The 24,604-nt window shown below is 42.5% G+C and overlaps 1 long non-coding RNA gene across 1 annotated transcript; it reads left to right on the top strand.

Moving 5' to 3' along the window:
• Positions 1-1,043: 1,043 nt before the first annotated feature.
• LOC131828111 (uncharacterized) lies at positions 1,044-17,956 on the top strand. Its single transcript, XR_009352237.1, has 3 exons — positions 1,044-1,183; positions 1,538-1,575; positions 15,847-17,956. It is a non-coding gene; the product is annotated as an uncharacterized LOC131828111 (long non-coding RNA).
• The last annotated feature ends 6,648 nt before the right edge of the window (positions 17,957-24,604 follow it).

Here is a 24,604-nt window from a genome sequence, read left to right as displayed (position 1 = left end):
TTTTGGTTATTGTTGCATGTAAGACAAGGCAAGAAAAAAGGGATGTTTCTCAAAAGAAGGATTGCTGTGTGTGTGTGTGTGTTCAAATATGGGGGTGTTCAAGAGGCCTAGCCTGGTATCTGTGGGTCTGAATGAGTGCTCCCAAAGGTACACCATACACCAGGTCCTGAGGGGTTCCTCCAGATGACTTGGGTTATACGTTCTTAACATCAACAGCATCATATTTTTATCAACTCTTCTGAGAAGACCCTGCAATTTTCCCCTACTGGCCCTGACTGTTATGCAGATCTTTTGACGAGCAGTGTTATTTATAAAAGAACTTTCTGCAAACCTCAGAGCTGCTTTTCCTTTCCTTTTTTTTTTTTTTTTTTTTTTTAGTTCAGGGGAAGGATTCTGATTCCAGGCCTGACTTCTGAATCCACAGGAAATGGATACATCACATTGTTTTTATTCAATGTTCTTCATTCTGGCAAGTTTCTGAAGGCCACTGGGCAGTCGAACAACCTGGACTGGATTGGCCAGGGAAACTCAACCAGGGAAGCAGCTGGTCACAGTGTGTGTGTGTGTGTGTGTGTGTGTGTGTGTGTGCACGCGTGCGTGTGACAGAGAGAGAGAGAGAGAGGATGCACAGCTGAGCTTAGTCTGCACATCCATGTGAGCCTCTGCTGTCGACTCCATGCACGAGACCCTACACTGTCCTCCTTGTTTCTCTTGCTTGCCTCCTTCTGACTTCATCTGCGCCACCTCTACGTGGTCACAAGCTGTCCTTGTAACCTGCTCTTCTGACTACTGGGTTGCATTTTCCTTTTCCAAGTGTACCAATAGTTGCCAAGGACGTAGGGGGCTATTTGTTGTAGATATTGGAATGGATTCTTTCAACTCCACTGCAGGTTCCAATTAAAGAGGAAAAAAAAAAAAAAGAAAAAAGAATCTGCCCTTGGTAAAATGGACAGTCACCACTCCAAGGGACTTGTCCAAACTCCAGAAGAATAATGTGAGAGTATGTATTCAATCACTCACTTTGCTCCCCTTTCTTTCAGAACCATGTCTCTTTAAATTTGCTGAAGAAGATATTCCTTCTGGCCCACAGGATGCCAAAATGACTTGATGATTTATTTATGCAGCACTTGGCAGCCCATAGTCCAGATTGTGGCTGAGACTGAATCTTATGAACCGCCCCCCAGTGAGTATATTTTAAAATTATATTAAAAATGTATCTTTTGAAGACCTCAGTCATGTTTAGCCCAGGCTTGGGCCCTGAGAAAAACAGTGATGCGAGTAAGGAATTAATATAGCTAAGAAACTAACTAGCGAAATTTTTATTGTGAGAGATTAGAAAAGTGTTAAGTTTTCCGTTGGGGGAGGAAAAAAATGGTATTTAGACCTAAATGCTTTAGTGATAGCAAATGTGACCTTCCCTATTTATAGCAATTCTCTGATCATTCAACAATTTGTCGGGCTTCTTCTACGTTCTAGGAAGGATTGTAAGCCCAGGAGACCGTGGTAAAGGAGTAATACCCTGCCCCTTCTCTTCCAGAACAGACATACCAGAGGACAGAGCTGGAAAATACACAGGTAAATAAACGCCACTGGTAAACAGAAGGGTTTCAAGTCACACCAATGAAATTCCCATGTAATAAAGAGGGACACTGAGCTGAGACTGACCTGAGGTGTGTGAGTTTCCATGTTCACCTCAGAGGATGGCTTTTTTAATGTCAAATCAGAAAACAGAGCATCTGACAGAGCAAGTCCCTGGACAATTTCACCACTGCAAATTCCTGGTCCAAAGAAAAAGATACTGTCAAACTCAAAGGAAAGGGTTTATACCAAGAGCAGGGTGTTGAAGAGACCACGGTGCTCAGACAGGATCATTCTAGAAGAGGCTTTGTAGTTTGGCACCATAGAGCCAAACTTTATGCAATGAGTGATTAAATGTTGTGAGGAGACCCAAGTTTACAAGGTCTGAAATAAGGCCAGAGGGGCAGGGTTTTAATCAATGGGTAATAAAAAGTGGCACAGCAAGAATTAAAAACCTAAAATCCCAGCCAGTTTTTACTGAGAATTATTAAGTGTAATACCTCATACTTGCATACCACTTTATGGTTTTTTTAAGAGTACAAGTCACACTTTTTATGCCTTTTGATTCCCTTAACAATCCCAAAAGGTGTTACAATGTTCACATTAGCTGAAGACACTAAGTCACAGAAAAGTCAACTTAAAAATGGCGATGCCGTTCTCTCTACCGTGGCTGACCCCTTCACTCATAAATTCAAATACTTATAATTTTAAAGGAAGGAATTTTAATTACGTTATACTCACTGTTGCTGTAGCTAGTTGAAAATGAAAACTCTGGTAAAGTCCATTATTTTGTCCCTAGTTTTATCCATCTTTATGCAGATTTTTTAAACTGAAGTTACATCTTCAAAGTGCAAACACAACCACTTAAATAAGCAAACTGGCAGAGAAAATTCTCAAGTTGGTCCTATCTACCAAACAAGATAGTTGAAGCCACATTTTGCTATGGAGTCAAGTAGACCAGAAGTCAAGTTCAAAGACTTAGTCTATCTTTTATTGCTGACACAGTTGAGATAGATTTCACTTCACTTGAATTAATACTGAAAAGTGCAGGTCAAAAGGAAGCCTGGAATTATATTTAAGTCTAGGGCAGAAGATACCGAGGGCCTTGTTGTTACTCTTAGAAACCATAGCCAAGAACAATCACAAAAGCGGAGACTCACATGTGAGCAGTTACAACCTAGACCTTTGCTTAAGAACTACTGGCCAAGGAATGAAAACAAAGTAATTCAAATTCAACTTACTGAAATCATATTAGTATCTCTTTCTGGTAAACAAAGATCTTTTCTCAAAACATAAAGTTTCAGGGAATTTATCACTTGCAAACGAATAGATGTAATTATTACCATGTAACATTAATTGAGTGTCAAAAGCATTTTAATTAATTTATTGGGTACTAAAAATTACAAGGATATTGTATAGAAGGTGAAATTAGACACTTTCCTACCTATTGAGTGCCCAGACATAATTCAACGGATAGACACAACTCATCACTCTTAAGCTGCAGTAAATCTATCACCAGTAAACTTACTAGTGATCATCCTTAAAAAAATGGTTTTATTTTAGTCCTCAGTGGCCAGGCCTGTTAAATAAGATTGCTTTAAGAGAGAATTACGTACATGTTAGTGTGCATTTCATCAAAGGCACTCAAGCATAAATTTGAGTTAGGATTATGTAATTTTGTTGTCAGAAAGTATTAAAGGGGAGAAGTCTTGATTTAAGAGGTGTCCCTTTCTAATTGTCTTGTACACAACTTCATGCTGTATTGAGCTGATGGTTAGGGAAAACTTGGGTATGGTCAGACCTCATATTCTTGAGAATGTGGAAGAATCTTCCTGCTGTATTTTAGTCAGGACTCATGTGCTCTGAAGCACTCTTGGATAGGCAGATTCATCTATAGGAGAGCTCATCAACTGGTTGAATGTCTGTATCTCCTAGGACTTTATAAAAGGTGTTCTCAGACATAGCCCAGTATCCTTTGGTTCTTTTTATACCCTTTGAACACTATACTGGATCAGTCTCATTCCTTTTATACATAATGTCGGGCTTCTTTGGTTATTGGAGAAGTTTCTATGTCAAAGCTCCTGTTGGTCTGGGAGTCTGAAGCAGGCAGTACCACAGTATTGACAGAAAGGTCTATCTTGGGAATTAGGTAGAAACCGATCTTAATCTCAGCCTAATCACCTTCTTGTGAATTGGGGCAGGTATTTTATTTATGAAATAAATTTTATTTCTATCATTACTCTTTGCGCTTCAGTTTCCTTATTTGGATAGTACCCACTCTGTAGGATGTTGTGATGATCCAATGAGAAAAAAGCCCAGCATGTGGAGTCATACTTAGGAATAGCTCAAAACCGCAAGCTTCCTCACCTCTCAACACTCAAGGATCTTGCCTTCCAAATAAATTAACTCATTATTGATCTCATACATAAGTTCAGGTCACAGACACACAAAGTGAATTTTTGCTGCATATTTCATCTGAAACTTCCGAGTGTTCCACTGGCATTGCCATGTCTTCTAATGTCATCCTTAGATTTCTTGCTGGACAACCACTATGGAAATGGAAATGCGTAGAACAGAATGAATCTCCCTCAGGCAAGGTTTAACCTGAACTCACTCAGCTAATCACACAGTCTAGGGCACAGTAGGAAAAGGAACCACCATGCACTACCCTCTAAGGTGATATTCGATTCTATTTTGCAGGTAGGACTGAGGACCTATGTCATGCCAAAGTCACAGTTCAAACGGTTAAAAAAAAAATTTGGACTAACAATTGCTGAATTCTGTGGCTAATACCCGGAAGGTAATCAAGTCAACTTAATTAATTCATTATTTTCCCATCAAAGACAGCCCTGTCCCTTTCACAGAGACAGGGATTTGGCCCCTTTTAATTAACATGGCTTCCTGGAGGCAAGATTCTAGTCTGTGGTTCCTACAGCACAGTCTATTTCCCTCACAGCTATCTAGACAGGATCAGCGCTGTGCCTTCAAGAGTTATACAATGGAACAGGGGGGAGTTACAGGTAATCCCTGCTTCTCAACTAGCTCGAAATAAAAATTAAATGGGCCTTGAGCGTCTGTGAATTGCAGTGTTTCATTGGGGCCATGGAACACTAAGTGAGGCTCAGAAACAGGGTGTTAATTCAGGCCTAATCATTTAATTCCACTCTGTTATGTGCCGTATTTATCGCCCTCCTGGATCTGTTTCTATGGCCTGATAAAGAGACAGTGATGCTCTGAAGCTCAATCAGGGACCATTTTATTTATATCGTTAGTTAGTCCAATAAAAGCACTGGCTTCAGGTTCCTGCTGTTATTTTCTGTTTTGTAGCCCTGCCGTTAACTAAGAAGATGGCTTGGGGATTGAATCCCCTGGGCCTCAGTTGCTCTGCAGTTGAAGGGGGCCTTGCAGGGACAGGGGATGGTCAGGACCAGGCGGAGGGCAGAGGAACCAGGTTTGGTGCAACCAGATGCAAACTGGAAGGGGAGTCAGCTCAGGGTTTAGTTGCAAAAGGGAACCTTCCTTTGTTAACTGTGTTCCCGTTGTGAAAACCTGGCTGGCATTTTCCAGGGTGAACTTAGACCCTTTGAAGCAGTGATTCTGTTTGTGAACCAGAGAGGTCTTCAGAATTTTTTTTTTTTTTTAATCAAAACATACTGCAACTCTCTCCAAAGGGAAAATGGTTTGATTTTCATACAAAAGGAAATAGAATGTAGCTCTAGAGTTGTTTGTATGTGTTGCACAGAGCGGAAGTGAAGAAAAACAAAAGCTGTACTTTGGATCATCTTTTTTATAAATAGTTTTAATTGTGTAGCTTAATTGATTAATTGATTGTTTTCCTAACACTCTAGAAAGGGCTATAAAGGAGCCCAGAATGAGAAAATGATGGTGGGAAACAGATTTATAGAGGTCGCTTGAATTAATGATATGGCGATCAGAAGATAACACAGGTGCGGGAACGTAACATACTGTGTAATTACCGGTGTTTCCAATGGAGTTCATGTGTAGTTACCCATGTAATAACAGACATTATTTCATAGTAGGTATGCAATTAGCTCATGTCATTGGTGTGTAGTGCACAAATGAAGCAAATCATTATTGTTGTTTCAACACTAAAAGATGAGGACATTTTGAGGACCAGTGGGTCTTTTTATCAGGCAGATCATCTTGTTAAGTTTGTCTAACACATACATGCGGCAAGTAAATTTGAAAAATATTAACAGTCTGAGGCTTCCGTACCTACGCAAGTACTTAGATGTGTGGAGCAAGTAGCACTAAATAAAGGTATATTTGAGGACTGTGATTGAAATCAATGAGCCAATTTGGAAGTGTAAGCATCAGTAACGAAAAGTTATCACACCCTCATTGAGAGATAAGGACTGAATATTTATTCATTTTGCCCACAAAGATTTGTGGGCCACTACCTGTGGGAGATAGACAGCTAAAGATTTAGGTCATGCCTCTATGCATTGGGTAGAAGCTGAGGATCCCAGAGATCTTGCCAATTGCAATATGGCAGAAGTAGGTGCCTGAAATGTCCACAACTCAAAGAGCCATCGGAAGTAAATAAAATAAACGATCTGTCTCTCCTAAATACAGGGATATATATCCTTGAATTGTAGGACATCATCATTGGAACATTTCTAAGTCCCCAATACAGCGTTCTTTAGCACTGGGTGGATGGGCAGAGAAGACAGGAGGACAGCACTGTCTATGGAGACATTTGAAAAACAAGAACAATACTAGTACTTTAGAATTTATTAATTATTTCCTTACACATTATCACATTTGATGTTCAAGTCTAATTTGTGGAGCAGGTAGGCTCTATTTTCAGATATGGTAACTGACTCTCAAAGGGCTCACATGGCTGGCCCAAGGTTGCTTCTTGACAAAATGGCAGCCTCGGGTCTTGTCACACTTAATCCAGTACAATTTCGCTACATAAAGCCTGAGAGAAGCTATATAAAACAAATGGCCCTACTCTCTGCCAGTTTTAACTTTTTATCATTCTGTGACAAGTGTCGAACTGTGGATTCTAGAGAGGAAAGGAGCTAAGATAAAGAAAGACGTCTGTCACAGATGAAGTAGGCGGCGTGTGGGAGGAGTTGTGGAGAGAATGACAGAGACAAGCAGGCTGAGGAGATGGCGGAGGGGTGGGAAGTGTGGAGGGTGGAGGGTGCAGCAACTGGGGTCAGAGAAAATGCCAGGCCCAGAGGAAAAAGTAAGGAGCCAATGGGAAATATGCACTGAGTGGTGGACAGTACCTGGATGGTGGAGGCCTTGCATGCAAGCTGGGGAGTTTGTCTGTAAGAAAGTGAAGAACCACTGAGAGGTTTTGAGTAGGAGAATGATGCCATTAAAATGACTGTTGTGAGGATTAGTCTAGTAGTGTGCAAGAAAAAGTAGCTCTTGTTGGCAAAGACACAGTTATGAGACCACAGCATTTGTCCAAACATGAGGGAGAAACTAATACTGCTCAAGAGAATATACAACCACAAGGCTTTAATAATTCTCTGGTGAATTAGAAAAACGATTTTCAAATGTTCTGGAGTATTTAAATAAATCAGTCACAGCTGCTCCCCCTTCTTGAGAAATAGCGCCAAATTAAACTTGGCTTTCAGCAGACATGAAAAGCAAAATTAAGCAATCATCTAAAATCCAGGGCAATGCCCTATACTTAAAAGGTGCTCGATAAATTTTTCTTACAATTTTGATGAAAATATTATCCAATTCAAGCAAGAAAAATTATATTCCTCTAGACAACCAGCTTTTTCAGATATCAATACTTTTGTTAAAATATGATTTATAAGGCTGCCTTAACTTATATGTATTTTAAATGTATATAGTAAATGAATGCTAAATCTGGAGGCAAATTGATTTTTTCTTCATGAGCTAAGTGATATGGTAGGAGGAATAAAGGAATAAAGTAAGGCTTTGAGTCTAGAATCTTTATTGTTGAGAATTCCATAAAACTTTGGTATTTGCTAAGGCTCACAATTTCAATTGACTGAACCAGATAACCTTAACATAAGTAAGCTTTATGATTCCTGGAGAACCTTGGGCTAAATTATGAACTAAGATAAATGAGCTTTTAGGGATACCTGATTCACCAGTGTAAATTGTCACTGGCTGGGAGAACTTGATGAGTGGGTTCCTTAACATCTCCAGGCCTCAGTTTTCTCATCTGGGAAATGGGAGTGATAATAGCAACACTTGCCCTCACGAATAAACTAGGCAAATGCCAGTCATCTTGAGACTCATTCCCTAACTCCCTGAGTGCCCCCTGCACCCTGCAGTGCCCAGTGCCTCCATATTGTCCTCTGGGCCACACTGCATTCTCCCCTCACCCTTATTAAAGGTTACCTGTCCTAAGTTCCCCCTCATCCTATTCAGTGTCCTAATTTTGGCTACACTCTTAACCTGTAGCATGCTAAGATGCTAATGAATGTTAATATATCTATTTACCAGCTCTTCCAGACCCCTTGTTTGCATTTTTAAAAAGCCTTAAGCCAACAGCGAACACGGTATTAATTTTAGGGTTTTCAATCGGCTACTGAGGAAGATTCTGGAAGGAGAGAAGGAAGGTGGGTCCAAGTGCTACCTACACTAATAAGGCAGACTCTGGGCAGAGTCTGACTTCCTGGCAGTCCCTCAGTGGCTCCATAATCAACACCTGATTGTGTTGTGGCTGCTACAACCGTGAGCCAATTTTCCCTGCCGAGGTTGGTCCTATACACGGGAGCAATTTTCTGGTTAATAAAATATGCCACCATCCCTCTCACATTCAGCCAATGGGAAAGTTGCCCTCAGTGGGTTCGGTAGGTATGCTTCCTACAGGTTTTATAGCTCAGGGCTGTGTTCTGGCATCTCCTGTCCCAGCTGCACTAAGGGCCCACTGGGTCTCCTCCTGCATTTCCAAACGCAGGCATTTAATCCACAGCCGTGTTTCCCATCGCCGGCAAAGGGAGCTGCTCTGCCTCCCTGCATGACGGGCTCTTTCCACTCAAACCAATTGTGGCACTTGTCTCCCTCGGCCCTGGCGCCTACCTACAGCTGTGCTCACTGGAGTGAGACTGTAATTTGCTACAGCATGCCAGAGTATTAATAGACAATTATTTATTGCAAATCGGAACCATTTATACTGTTTACTGGCTGACACAATGTAAAATTTTGATCCAAATGTTAATGTGTCCATGACATTGCATAATTCTGTTCCGTGCCATGGTTTTTCTCTTCTAAATGAATCGAATTGTGCGGTACGAGGAAATGGCATTTTTAATGGATGAATGATTTACAGCCTCAAACTTAGAAGGCTATTATTTGTGTAACTAAGGGAGAATTGACTAATTGTGATAACGCAGCAAATTAGACAAATTTAGGATTGTACTGGGAATAAATTTGTAGGGAGAAAACGAGAATAACTCGCTGAGTTTTTAAAGGGTAACTGATAAATCTCACTTTAGCTTTACAGGTCAGTTGTATTTTGGGGGCGGGGGAAGGGGGGAGACCAGGTACCTTTGAGGCCAAACAGACTTATAAATATTCAATTGAGTAGAACATAGATAAAAATTACCTCTTCATAAAGAACCATATGTGTAGGAAAGAGTACTTCCAATTCTCCAAATGTTTACTGAAATTGCCTACACAAATGTTTTCAGCAGTTGGGTGGAAACAAAGAGCTTTACAGTTATGTGGTTTCCATGAAAAAGACACCAATTTTAGCATATTTACCTTCTATTTGTTGAGCACGCAACAAACACAATGCCAGGGAAGAATGATTTCCTAATGGAGATCGTCATGATTTTTCAAAATAAAAAATGTGTATCAGCAAAAATCATATTTCTTTCTTTCTGCGATATTCCTCTTAGGTTGTTTTATATTGATTCCTGTTATTCTGTTACTTTGGCCCGCAGAGAGATTGTTAAGATAAAAAGTGCCTCAAGGCAGCTCTAATTAAATCTCCGAGAAGTGAGCTGGGATATCTGAACACAAGGACATTCGAAGTAAAGATGCCTTTAATCCTTCAGTCCGGGTGGCTCTCACAAATTCACGATGAGAGAACACGGATTGGGGTGGGGGGTTGCTCTAAGAATCCTAATAAAATATTTGTGTGTCCTTCCCGATCATACACAAAATGGCCTTCTCTTCTCTGGCAGGCCCACTGACTTAGTTTCCCCTCCTGCCCCTGCTGCCAGACTCACTCCTCCAGACTGTTCTCCACATCCTTCTAAACCATGTGCTTGCCCTGCTTCTCTGCTGCTGAAGTTCATTCCCTAAATGGTCAAGATAAAGCACGAACGCTTGGGCTAGGGGCACTCAGGGCCTCTGAACCTCACCCCCGATTCCCTTCTGCCCCGCTCTTTCTCTCAGCCTTTCACCCTGACCATGAACCAGACGCTCCAGGGGACTTGTAGTCCTTGGAACAGACCACGTGCTTATCTCTCTCACCTTTGCATATCCCTATTCCTCTGCTTTGTGTGCCCTCTTCACTCTGCTCGGCTGGCACTGATGCTCCCAGGGTGGGTTCAGGCAACATCCCTGGGAAGGCTCTGCTGAGCCCTGAGTGGGTCGGCTGCCCCACTCACAGCGCCTCCACACCCAGCTGGGAGCCGTGGTTCCTTAAGCAGCATCCAGGACCGGAAGCTCCTGGAGGACATGCCTTGTCTTCTTTGCTGGACTGGGCCACAGACTAAACCCTCGGTCCATGTATGTGGAATAAATGAAACCCCAGTTTAATACCCATGGGTTGATCCGTAAAGTGAAGTTGTCCTCACTGGTAAAAATGAAGACAGTACTATTTACTTTAATGCTGTGAGGATCGAGGGAGATTGTGCCAAGGCTCAAAGGCACAGAGACGACTCAGCAATGGTGCTGGGACTGTCACTTCAAAAAAGCTACACCTTAGCTCTTACTCTTCAGCATCTTCTGTGGCACCTGTTGGGAAGGCCTCATAGAGTAGAAGCCTTAGCTGAATGTGGCCAAAGCTTATTTCCAAATGAGGACACAATATACCCATTACTGTCAATGTTGATTGGGAATTAATACTTGGGAAGGCCTCAGTACTAGTAGGCTTCAATTCGGGTCTTTTTGAAATGGTAAGAACTCAAGGACAGAAACCACAGCTTATGCTTTACAGGTACTTAGAGACTTTTCAGTTGAATTTGAATTGGAGAATTCAAAAAAATCTGATTTATTTGTCCAGCACATAGTTATTGTGTTTTTGTATAGACTGTTGGCTCTATCCATCTTTTCTTCCATGGACCTCCATCTAGAATGGAAAAAGGTCTGGGGAAAATGGAAAGCAGTAACCAACTGCAGCAGTGTAGACAATAGTGATGTAATCACTGGTTGAAATTGGTTCAGACGTCAGTATTAATGGCACTGGCTGTGTCAGAGTGAGGGACCAAACGGCATTGCTATAACTTACATGATAAATGAAGCCAAGACTACTGCCCACCATATTCATAATGGACCCCAGGGTATGTCACAGTTAAGAATTTGAATCGTAAAATTAGACAGACCTGGACAGCTGTGCGATTTCATACAAATTACTTAGCCTTTCAGATTCTTCAGCCATGTCATGGGGATTACAAACCCTACTTCGGGAGATTGCTTTGTGGGTCAATTAAGATAACGCATACAAAACACTTAACCCAGTAAGAACTCCAAAAAGATGGTTAGTTTTGTTTTCACTTGGAAGATAAATCATGGAACATGTAGCATTCTAAAATACATTAAGGATACCTGTTTGAGAGGGAAGATTTTTTTTTTTATTGACTCAATTGAATGTCCAGCCCATGATCACCGGTGAGTGCGACCATGCCCTCCTCTGGAACTGCAAAAAAATGGGGCATTAAACACACATGCAAGAAATAAGATGACAGATCCCAAGATCCTAACTATACCAACGAAAGGAGAAATTTCACTTTTCTTATAAATAATCAGCCACAAGTCTCAGTACTTGTGACATTCCTTGGTCTAGCTTTCTTTGCTATCAAGCAAAATCAGAATGTAGAAATATTTTTTAAAAAAGGAGGGGGGTGCCTGGGTGGCTCTGTTGAACTGCTGCCTTAGGCTCAGGTCATGATCCTGGAGTTCTGGGATCAAGTCCAGCATCGGGCACCCTGCTGGGCAGGGAGTTTGCTTCTCCCTCTGACCTCTCCCCCGTCATGCTCTCTCTCTCTCAAATAAATAAAATCTTTAAAAAAGTTAAAATTTAAAAAAGGAAAGACTTTTTTTAGACTTTAAGAGAGTAGTCTGGCTCAGGCCTCTGCATTCAGGAAGAGCCTCAGATGAATTTTTGAGCATTTTTTCCAATCTAACCAAGAAGACACACTGATAGAGTTGGAAAAAAACCCACATCAGACAAATTTCAAGCTGGGTCCCTATACTGGAGACTGGAGCACACTGTGAAGAAATCTTATTTGCACATCCCTTCAGTATCTTTGGAAAACACAATTGTCTTGTCTGAAATACCTCATGTTAAAGGCATTAAATTAGTTAATTTCATTAATTGAAAATAATGTTCTATAACCCTGCTTAGATTCCTCTTCAATTTTTAATACTCAGATCCTCTAAAAATAGAAGGAACCTGGGCCACCATCTTGCCATATAAGGGATCATGCCCTTTCTAACTCACTCACGTGGTCAATGCCTGATTTTGATCAACAGAAGGAAATACCCCCTTTTCATATTAAAAGGATTTATTTTACTCTCATCCCATTCAAAAAGAGAAGCCATAAGCAGAAATATATCGATTAAAAGCCAGTTTTTAATTGTGTTCAATGGAAGAATTCCTTGGGAGTTGCATAAGGCTGCCTCACTAATGTACACCAAGAGGAATTCAGATTTTATATTATTTGTTCTAAACCAGAACATTTTACTTATTATTCATAATACATGTTGAAAGCAGACACCAAAATGGCTCATTTGGAGCCTTTTTGTGCTCGCCTGCTAATGCACATTAATGCCAGTACACATTCTGTATTACAGATCCATAAAATGCATTTGCATAATATTGAAATTATAATCCCAAATGTGTAGTAAAAACCTTTATGAAAAATTGTTACTGCTCAGCTACTATACAGTGGCTAATTTTTAATCTTCAGCCTCTCAGCTGCGAGTAAAGATAGGGTCTTCTTTAAATAAAAATCTCAGGAGTAGGAGCCTGGAACTGAACTCTCCTCTCTTTTTAAGTAGGGTATTTTTAGTTAGGGGAATATAATATATAACGGCTAAACATTTGCCTTTGTGGTGATTCTGGCCTTTTGTGAGCTGATGTCTTGACTTTGTAAATTAAGTTGAAAAATATCTCTAATTTACCTGCCTTGTATCAGTAATGGGAAGAAAGGCCCCTCCTTCCTAGTCAGTGAAGAGCCTTCTGGAATAGAATCCAAATGTCTGGGATGGCAAATATTTTAGCAGAGAATACCCCTGGCCACTGTTTCTTGGAGGCCATCTCTGTGTTCGGTAGTGTGATAGAGTCTTGATTAAATTAAAACAAAACCTCATAATAATTCAATGACATAGACACACATTCCTCATCATGAGACAGTCTAGAGAGTGTAGGCACTTGCCAGGGTCTCTCAGAGGGAGACCCACGTCTGTTAGGTCCCGTGTCTCAACTGCTACCTCCAACAACAGTATTAAATACAGATGTTTGATACTTTAAGTGATTCCACAACTGTGCTTTTAAATGATTTCCAGAGAGTTCTAGATGATACTTTCCTAGATTAACGTCACTGAGTTGCCTCATCACCTAGGCTATAGTGAGGGGAATCCTCCCTAATGGTTGGCTGAACACTCACCTTGTGCGCAGTGGGGCCAGGGAATGGCCTTGCCTTTCCTCTGTGGAGCTTGGTCATCTTTTGGCCGCTAGCCCCTCTTATTGTTTCACGTAATCCTCAGCAGAAGTTCATTCTCTGTGCAACCCCAGGCAGTTCCACACAATTCACATTTATGTCATGACCAAACTGGGAAACAAGGATGCGTTCTCCAATACTCCTTCACCAGGCTGTATCTCCTTCTTCCTCTCTCTCTCTCTCTCAATTTACAGCTAGAGGAAGGAGAAAAGGAAACCGGCGTCAAACCGGCCCAGCCCCACCACAGGTCGGCCAACCTAGACTAGTGGCTCCTTGACAAGGACTAAGAGAGAACCGGACATAAGACTGAATCAATCCCCTACTTTATTTGGGGGGTTGTGGTCTGGACAAAAAAAGTTTTCTTATTTCCCGAGTCACTTACACTTATTTCCCATGTAATAATTGGTATTACATGCAAATTCAAAAGGTCTAATCATTCACCGGTTACTTTTTATGCAATGGGAAGCATAATTTCTACCTGTTAAAACAAGAAGTGGCATATTATACATGATCTTCTGCACCTTTTTTTTCATTCTTTAGTATCTTAGAAATCCCTTTTTACAGGGACATATAGAGCTGCCTCTTTCTTGTAATAGCTATGTGCCTTAACTCATTTAATCAGTCTTCTTTTGATGGATATTTAAGTTGTTTCCAATTATTTGCTATTACAAACGTTGCTGCAATAAGTCAGTAATTCATACTTCATTTCGAAACGTGTAAATAGATGTGTAAGATCAAGTCCCGGAAATGTAATCACAGGGACACTGGGAATGCATCCTTTTAATTTTGGTAGATTTTGAAACATTGTCCACCATAGGAAGTGGCCCAATTTACACTCTCCCCTACCCCAGCCTCACACCAGCAAGGCAGGAGTGCGTCTTGGCTTAACCTTTTCAGTCAGCGGTTTCTGGGAGGTGGGGACTGGGACTTGAGAGAAGATGGAGTCAGAGGTGGGCAGGACAGAGGCCTGGCTATGTGGAGGGCAGCTGGTCTATCAGCTTGTTTCCCAGGCATGTGACAGAATGAGGAAGACTGGGAAACTCTTATTCATTTCAAACTACTCCTAAATAAACTCAAACATATGGGTCTTCTGTCTGCTGAGAAAAGTCTCCAGGAGGTAAATTCCACAGCCTTTTTGGGTAAACTATTTGGACTTCTCACAACTCTTCTGAAAGTCAGGACATTTTTCCTTATGTCTAATATAAATCTTTCTCACATACATCCACTTGTGGAAAACGTGTGCTAACATTACCCCAAAGCCATGAAAGTTCAGCTGGTTAGACAACACGATGCTCTAATTTCACGGCTAAAGTATGTATCCTCCTTTAAAAAACAAAAAAAACAACACACACACACACACACACATCCCCTAAATCACTTGAGAAACTTTTAATGCAAATGCAAGGGATAGCATGAATGTTTTTATCTTACCCTGCATTGAACTTACTGTGTGGGGTCGTGTACTTGAAAATGTTGCCACGCTCTCCTCTTTTACCCTCCTCGTGTATAATAATCCCAGAGTTACGATACTCTCTCGTTAGATGCTGATTAACATATAGCTTTCCTAACAACGCTTCCAAAATCACTTCTGCTAAACAAGAAACTGTCGCTGTGACAAAGAGGCTCGCAGGTTATTTCCGAGTGTATCTTTCTTCTTCTGTCTAGATACAATAACTATTTTAGGAACATTTGGCATCCAAAAAATCCCAGCATTGTGCAAATTAAAACATCTGCTTATACTTTGACACCCTCATTCTTCAAAGGTTAGTTGGATTTGCGGTTGCTTTGTTCAACAAGACTGCTCTTAGAGCCCAAGGATGCACATTTAATTATTGGGAAGATATGTTTGACAGAGCTGTGGGGGAAAAAAATTACCCTTCATATTCAGACCAGCATTAACATTTTTATAGAAGGAGATTGCCTGAGAGTCAAAGAAGGGGGAAACTCCAGGAAAATAAATATGAATCTATTTGGTCACTGGTCCTCTTTTACTGATTTATAAGACACCAACCAATGACTCTTTGCTCTGTTGCCTAGAACTCATCACTTTGCTCTCACACTGGCATTTCTGATTTCTTCAGAGGCTAAAGACAGCAAAGTAAACTCTGCTTCCAACAATAAATAACAGAGGGACTTATTCTTTTCATTCAAGCAGGCTTTAGATCACAGCAGACAGCTACAACCAGGTGCATTTAGCTACATCTGTCATTGCCACGAATGCAAAACATGTAAAGAATCTGCCGCACACGGGTCAGATGGAAAACGTGTGGAAAACGGCAGCCAATCCACCCTCATCGGTATTCGTCCAGTCCCAACCATGGCAGAGCTGTTGTCAACCAACACCAGGAGGAAGGGCTGAGGCGCCCATAGGCATGGCACCATCTCCTAATTGGTTTGTTTGTTTACACAGGTCACTGGTGCCAGGTAGCAGCCTGTACCCTGGAGGTCTTTCCGTATCTCAGGCCAAAGACTGGTAATCTCCCCGGGCAACGCCGAGATAACACATGTCAGGAGGCGGCAGTGGCTGGTAAACCAACTCATCACCCACCTCGTCCCACCGCCCCTTCCGGCCCCCTCCCGTTGCAGTCTTCTCCATGCCATTCCAGAAGCCACAGACCTTTGGTGGACCAGGAGGGAAGGCAGAAGGGATGGGGAATGCAGAACACATGCAGCAAGAGGGATCTGGTGAGGCAGAACCCAGCAGGTGAACAATGACTCATTTAGAAACGTGCAGCTGGGGTGTGTTATTTGCATACCAGGGACCCTTTGTTAAAGTGGCTTCGTGCAGTGTGGGCGCAGCAGCAGGGGCGGGGGGAACACATGAATCCCCCTACAGAGCAGAGTCACTTCCCATCTAATTTGGGCACAAGTTGAGAGAAGGCGCTCTCATCGGGAACCTGCTGCAGAGAAGCTGCGAGGTTCTGAGATTTATTTTCCGTCTGCCGAGTATATTATTTCCAAACTTGCCTTTTCAAGATCTTGCAAACTCCCTGGAAAAATGACTTAACAATGTAATGAAAACAACAGTGAAACAAAAGCCGCTGTTGATGAGGGACAGAGGTAAGGCTGGGTTTGAAATGAGTGACGAACCTCGTAATGAGGTGTGCAGCTTTGTGTATGAAGCGATTTCTCTGCGGTACTTTTCCAGATGTGATGGAATACATTTATTTTGGTGCTCATCTGAACTGAAATAATACAAATGAGATACGAAAAAGATATCATTACGTGCAGAAGTAGGCGAAGAATTTAGAATCCCAGTTCTACAAGTTAACAGCTGTGCGCCCAGCAATTTCGAAACAGCCTCGAGTCTGCAGGTTGCCCAGGAACCTCTGTCAAGCTCGTATGGGCCAGCGATGATCTACGTGTGAATCCTGCATGTTGATAGCTCAAGTCTACTTTATTTCGGGCAAAAATAAATAGCTGGTAGTAAGAAGTCTGTCTGCACCGAGAGCCTGTGCTACCACTGAATGCAGCCGCTGTGGTGGTGCAATAAAACGGGATGAGTTTTCAACTAGCAGATGGTACCCTGTACAGTGCCTGAAATAAAATGGAGAATTAGGGTGCCCTAAGGTGTGCACAGGAAAGGCAATTACATGAAATAAATGGGCCTCAGGCCTACAGGATGCTCAAGTATGCTACACAGGAGACAAATAGTACATCTGGTGAACAGATTTTATCACACACTGGAAAGCCATAAAGCACACCGTTGAATATCCGATCCCCATCTCACAATGACATTTTACCTGTGTTGGTATTCAGTGCTGTTTATTTTAAAAGGTGCTGTAATCTCAATGATGTGTTTTAAAAGCCTCCTTAACACGGTTTTCTACTATGTACGATTTGGGGGAGGGGGACAGACACAAACCACGCAATGAGAATTTTGTGGACGAATAGCCGCTCTGGTGGGACGAGATGAGGTTTTGATTTCATTTACCCCATTGCTGATGTGACTTTGGTAATAGGATTATACTTGTCAGCACTCCCTGTTTGGGAAAATGCCAACATATTTTTAATCCTAGTTCCCACATCTCCATTTCATTGTCTGTAACCTCGCTAGAGTTTCCCTCCCTGCCCCCCCACCCACCCTTTTTCTTAATGTTCAAAGAATAAGCGATCAGAGGTGGTGAGGGTTTGCAAGGAGAATTTGTTGGCATGGAGCCCCTTCTCCTTTCTTCCTCCACAAACGCAAAATGCTTTCTGTTTGAATATTGTGTGTTCCTTTTCTATTGTTAAAAAAAAAAAAAAAAAAAGACTGAGGAGCACGTAACATTCATTATTGTTTTAAGAGTTGCTGTAATAAAATCCTCTCAGTACTTAAAGATAGTTTTAGTGTCCCTCCTAGGATTCATTCTGGCTTTCATAATTGGGTAATTGCATCCCCTCCCCCACCAATAAATATTTTCACCCAATTAAGTTTAAAACTATAATAAATTTTAAAGAATTATAGTCTAAAAATTCATACCCTAGAACCAGTACTAAGTATGAATATTTATCTTAAGCCACAGAGCAGTGCAGCCTGTTTATGGGGTCTCTAGCTTCTGCACCATGTCCGAGGGTCAAGAGCTGCCATCCGCGGTGTGGCCTCCCCGGGGGTGGCCTGGAGATGCAGCGGCAGCTGCAGGGAGCTGGGGCATGGTTTTCAGACACAAGATCCTTTGCTTCCACCTTCCAGTCCTTTGTTTCCAGACAGCATTCTTCGACCACTCACTCCTTCATCCACTCAGCCATTCTCACTCGTTCCCTAGTTCATTCATTTGTCCATTCCTCTGAGCATGGGGCGGGGCCCACGAGGGACCAGGTGGCTGCCTGTACAGAGCCTACCTTCCTCTCCCTCCCCTTCGCTCCACACAGCCGTGTGTCTACATCAGGGTCGCAGGGCTAGCTTGCATGTAAATCCCCTGTAGCACAAGAGCACAGGCTATCGATGGTAAAGGGCAACTCGGTGACACGGGCCCCTGACTGCATCGTTCAGATGTAGAGTAAATGCACATAAGTTCACAGTCCAAGAGTCAGATTCCAAGCTCGGCCCACTAAAGACACACAACCTCTGTTTCTTCCTAAACAGAATAGGAATACAATCAAGCCAGTAATGCCCGGGGCCCTGGAACTAGTAGCCCCTACGAACGGGTCCCATTTGCACGGTGAAAGCTGAAGTTGGGCAGAAAGGGAGAGAGCAGGAGAGACTCAGGACAACCAGAGCAGGAGTGAGAAGCCAGGAATGACTACTAGGGCAAGAAAGAGAATCAAAAGGAGAAGCTCAGTTGGCCCAGCCCAGGTGAGGAGAGGAAGGACCCAGAGCTCTGGGAAAAGGCTAATCCTGAGGGCCTCATCAGGGAGATGCACCTCACGGCTCCAGTCCACCTTCTTTCCTCATACTGGCTGCGTCCTTCCATCCACTCTGTCCCCACGCCAACCCCAAATGCCTAGACGTGCTCTTTCCTGGTCATGTCTTCTGCCTCCACCATCAAAGCTTAACTACCTCTACCCCGTCGCCCTCTAAGCGCATGGCGCTGTGCTTCAGAACTGGGCTTCGGATGAGAGGTCATGAGAGAATAATTCCTTGAAAACACAAGGGCAGTGGTGCTCAGTCCCCAGGTGATAGCATTTAAGGTACCAAATCCTATTAAGGTCGACCAAGCCGCTGATAATACCAAGTTGGTGGTGAGGAGGGGGAGCTCTATACAGGGGTGCCTGGGTGGCTCAGTCATTACGCATCTGCCTTTGGCTGGGGTCATGATCCCAGGGTCCTGGGATGGAGCCCCGAGTCGGGCTCCCTGCTCAGCAAGAGGCCTGCTTCTCCCTGTCTCATTCCCCCTGCTTGTGTTCTCTCTCTCGCTGTGTCAAATAAATAGATGGAATCTTAAAAAAATAACTAACTAAATAAAGCTCTATATAAATGTCAAGAATTTCTGAAAACATCGAGAGGGAAGTTGTTTTAAAAATCCAAGACTGAGACCTGAAAACATATCAGAATCTTGTCACCTTTGCTCTTCACGTACCTTTCTGATAGTCTGGGGGGGGCTTGGTGGTGGCAACTCAGGTTTACAGAGAGAAAAGATCCTGAATTTTGAAGTGTAACAGCTGAGCTGGAACTAAAACCAATCGGGTATGCGGCTCATGATTTCCTATGCAGAGCTGATGGAGATAATGGCAATAATACTTCGTGTCATTTTCACTCTCATATATTTCAGTTGATTTCAAAGATTTCATTTGGGGAAATAAAAGTAGTGTGTTTTTTAAAAAAACAGTCTAAAAAAAAGTAGGGAAAGATGACAGGGAAGAATTTGAGGGGAATCTCATTTGTATCTGGATTCAATTTGGACTGTATGCAGATTTTTCATCAGTTCTTGATAAGCAGCACCACTAAACTGCAGGCAAGGCTGGAGGGTGACGTGGACAGTTGTACGTTTCTAGGAAGCTAGGAGGGAAGTGTGTGCTGGCAGGGGGTCTTGTTATGACGTGTGTATGTTTTCAATGCTGTTTCTCCAAGGGCGGCTTGGGCCATGGGGACTGCTTGCTGCCAGATGCCTGTTGTGTCACCTGCTCCAAGGTCAGTCTTGGCTGAAGAAGGGACCAGTCCATGGGGCACCTGGATGTCTCAGTCAGTTAAGTATCAGACTCTTGATTTCTGCTCAGGTCTTGAATTCAGGGTCATGATATCGAGCCTCACCTTGGGCTCCACACTAAGTGTGGGGTCTGCTTGAGATTCTCTCTTTTCCTCTCCCTCTGTCCCTCCACCCCTGCTCAGCCTCATTCTTTCACTGTCTTAAAAAATAAAATAAAACAAAAAAGAAGGGCTCTGTCCAGAATTAGCCAAGGTTGCAGGGAGCTACCCCTGTCTCCCAACCAGATGGAAGTAGCCTGAATATGTGTGGAGAAAGGTCGTTTCTATGGTAGCTGTCACTAGGCACCCTGCCAGGGAGGCTGTCTGGGACGTAGTGGACTGAAGGCAAGTTGTCACCGTCTCTGTCCTACCCTGCTGCCTCTGCAGTCGGTTCCCAGAGCACGGCCCCCCAACACGGTTGCCCCGGCTTCCCAGAGCACGGCCCCCCAACTTGCCGGCTACCGCACGTGTGGACAGGTGGAACTCCCACTGCTGTTGTTCTCCGGCTGTGGAACCCCAGCAAGTTATTTCCACCCTTTAAACCTCAGTTCTCTGCTCTATGAAGTGGGCATGAAGTAGTAGTACTTTCATCACGAGACTGTGATGAGAACAAATGAAGTAATCCAAAGAACGTGCAAAGTACAATGGCTGGCTCCCAGGAATAGCTCAACAATTTTTAGCTCTTCTTCCCAAGAATAACTCTGTAGGCAAGGTTAAGTTAACTCTGTAGTGCTCACTACAGAAAAGCATCAGAAGGCGTGTAGGAGGAAAAAGACACAGAGGCTGGCACAGTGGGCGCGGAGGAGAGGCGGGAAGTCCTAGAATCAGATCAAATTAGAAACAGAATTGGCTTGGTCCCGCTCTGCACGCGATGTTGCAGGAGTCTCTATCATTGAGCCTCAGCTCAAGAACAGAAATCCTTTGGGATAATCAGAGACGAATAGTGAGTATGGGGGAGTCACACGGACGCCATTCTAGAAGGTGGCTCGGTGACAATAAGTAACAAAACTGTGTGGCAACTTACCCAGTAGTTGATGGATACACGGAGAGGTCAGTCACAGCTGTAGACAGGGAAAGTGGGGAAATGAGTAAAAGAGAGTAAAGTTTGGCTATTAGGAAGGAAGCCAAATCAAGGACAACCCTAGGCTGTCATCACAAGGATGTTAGCAAGGCTGTCTGAAGACCCTTAGAGACCAGAGGATCTGCAGTGTCCTGACATGTGCCTGAAGGGGTACAGATGAAAAGGTGTTGTGCTCACAGGAAATCAGTGACACTGAGACACAGAAAGGATCTCTTCAGAAGGGTCTGAGTGAATATAAATGGCTTCGGGTGCTGGCATTCAATTTTTTTTAAGGGGAATGAATAAAATGCAAGTTAATTTGCAGGGAAAATAAAAAAGAGGAAAAATGAGATGAAAATGAAATAAGACTTGTATTGACTTAGAGATAATTCCAAAATGACCCAAAGACAAAGAAGATTGAGAAAACAGCTGGTATGTCAGAATGCACCAGGAGGAATTTTGGGCGGAGCAGAAGTGAAACCGGACTACAGAAGTACTTCAATGCCAATCCTATTACCTCAACAAATCTGAGATTTCTAAGGCTTTGAGATCAGCAGGGACCTTGCTGAATATGGTTGATTTTACAGTGCTGGATAGGAGAATGATAAGAAAGAGCATTTCTTTAGGCTATTGACAGAAGAGAAATAGGAAGACATAAGCCAGCAGGATATGCGATCAACCTCCATAAATAAAAACCCTATACATGCATATGATATTTTTATAATATCTTGCAAAAGACTTCTGTTTTCTCACCAACCTTCCTCTCACCTTACTGTCCTCAACTCTGAGTTCTATTTCGATGACTCCATTAACTCTCCTATTTCAAACACCAAATGCCAAGTCTACTGACCTGTGTGCATAGACTGATTTAGTCAGTGCATGTTTGCTGAGCGTATCTACCTATGGGGCCCTGTGCTAGATATTGGGTGATACGAACTCTGCCTTCACCAAGCTTATAATCATGGGGCAAAGCAGATGTACACAGATGAATCCACAGAACAAGACAAGACATCATTTTGAGTTTACAAATACATCATATTGAGTTTACAAAGACAGTGCTTTGAGGACATGGCAAATGAGGCAGGAGCTATGTATTTTCATTAGGTGGACTGGGCGGGGGGCTTTGTGGGAGACTAGGATTTCAAATAGTGGGAGCAGAGATGTGACAGAATATTCTAGGCAGAGGGACAGGAATGAGCCAAGGTGTTCTCAGGGAATGGTAGGAAGTGGGGCAATTAGGAGAGCAGTAGCCCCTTCCAGTTGTGGAAGATCCCATTTGCCATATGATTAGTTCCACGCATTACAAAGCAATGCCTTCTACAGTGTGGACAAACAGAAAGCAAGAGTCCAAGGAGAGGTGCTGATGGCCTGAACTAAGGTTATCGCAGAAGGAATGGAGAGTGGGGGCTGGGCCAGAGAGACACCATGGAGGTAAAAGGAACAAGACCAAATGCCTTGTTGGGTTGGAGGAGTGAGGGAGAGGTTGGAACCCAAGATTCTTTTCAGAGTTCTCATTCTCTTTAATCTTCACTCCCGCATGACATTGCTTACTACTCCCGGCTTCTTGAAGGTTTCTTCTGAATCTTTTTTTTTTTTTTTTAATTTTTTTTTTTTTTTATAAACATATATTTTTATCCCCAGGGGTACAGGTCTGTGAATCACCAGGTTTACACACTTCACAGCACTCACCAAATCACATACCCTCCCCAATGTCCATAATCCCACCCCCTTCTCCCAAACCCCCTCCCCCCGGCAACCCTCAGTTTGTTTCGTGAGATTAAGAGTCACTTATGGTTTGTCTCCCTCCCAATCCCATCTTGTTTCATTTATTCTTCTTCTACCCACTTAAGCCTCCATGTTGCATCACCACTTCCTCATATCAGGGAGATCATATGATAGTTGTCTTTCTCTGCTTGACTTATTTCGCTAAGCATGATACGCTCTAGTTCCATCCATGTTGTTGCAAATGGCAAGATTTCATTTCTTTTGATGGCTGCATAGTATTCCATTGTGTATATATACCACATCTTCTTGATCCATTCATCTGTTGATGGACATCTAGGTTCTTTCCATAGTTTGGCTATTGTGGACATTGCTCCTATAAACATTCGGTGCATGTGTCCCTTTGGATCACTACATTTGTATCTTTAGGGTAAATACCCAATAGTGCAATTGCTGGGTCATAGGGCAGTTCTATTTTCAACATTTTGAGGAACCTCCATGCTGTTTTCCAGAGTGGCTGCACCAGCTTGCATTCCCACCAACAGTGTAGGAGGGTTCCCCTTTCTCCGCATCCTCGCCAGCATCTGTCATTTCCTGACTTGTTGATTTTAGCCATTCTGACTGGTGTGAGGTGATATCTCATTGTGGTTTTGATTTGTATTTCCCTGATGCCGAGTGATATGGAGCACTTTTTCATGTGTCTGTTCGCCATCTGGATGTCTTCTTTGCAGAAATGTCTGTTCCTGTCTTCTGCCCATTTCTTGATTGGATTATTTGTTCTTTGGGTGTTGAGTTTGCTAAGTTCTTTATAGATTCTGGACACTAGTCCTTTATCTGATATGTCGTTTGCAAATATCTTCTCCCATTCTGTCAGTTGTCTTTTGATTTTGTTAACTGTTTCCTTTGCTGTGCAAAAGCTTTTGATCTTGATGAAATCCCAGTAGTTCATTTTTTCCCTTGCTTCCCTTGCCTTTTGCGTTGTTCCTAGGAAGATGTTGCTGCGGCAGAGGTCGAAGAGGTTGCTGCCCGTGTTCTCCTCAAGGATTTTGATGGATTCCTTTCGTACATTGAGGTCCTTCATCCATTTTGAGTCTATTTTTGTGTGTGGTGTAAGGGAATGGTCCAATTTCATTTTTCTGCATGTGGCTGTCCAATTTTCCCAGCACCATTTATTGAAAAGGCTGTCTTTTTTCCATTGGACATTCTTTCCTGCTTTGTCGAAGATTAGTTGACCATAGATTTGAGGGTCTATTTCTGGGCTCTCTATTCTGTTCCATTGATCTATGTGTCTGTTTTTGTGCCAGTACCATGCTGTCTTGATGATGACAGCTTTGTAATAGAGCTTGAAGTCCGGAATTGTGATGCCACCAACGTTGGCTTTCTTTTTCAATATCCCTTTGGCTATTCGAGGTCTTTTCTGGTTCCATATAAATTTTAGCATTATTTGTTCCATTTCTTTGAAAAAGATGGATGGTACTTTGATAGGAATTGCATTAAATGTGTAGATTGCTTTAGGTAGCATAGACATTTTCACAATATTTATTCTTCCAATCCAGGAGCATGGAACATTTTTCCATTTCTTTGTGTCTTCCTCAATTTCTTTCATGAGTACTTTATAGTTTTCTGAGTATAGATTCTGTGTCTCTTTGGTTAGGTTTATTCCTAGGTATCTTATGGTTTTGGATGCAATTGTAAATGGGATTGACTCCTTAATATCTCTTTCTTCTGTCTTGCTGTTGGTGTAGAGAAATGCAACTGATTTCTGTGCATTGATTTTATATC

This window comes from Mustela lutreola, chromosome 3 (assembly GCF_030435805.1).
Source record: "Mustela lutreola isolate mMusLut2 chromosome 3, mMusLut2.pri, whole genome shotgun sequence".
Taxonomy (NCBI): domain Eukaryota; kingdom Metazoa; phylum Chordata; class Mammalia; order Carnivora; family Mustelidae; genus Mustela; species Mustela lutreola.
This window is presented reverse-complemented; position numbering and strand designations above follow the sequence as displayed.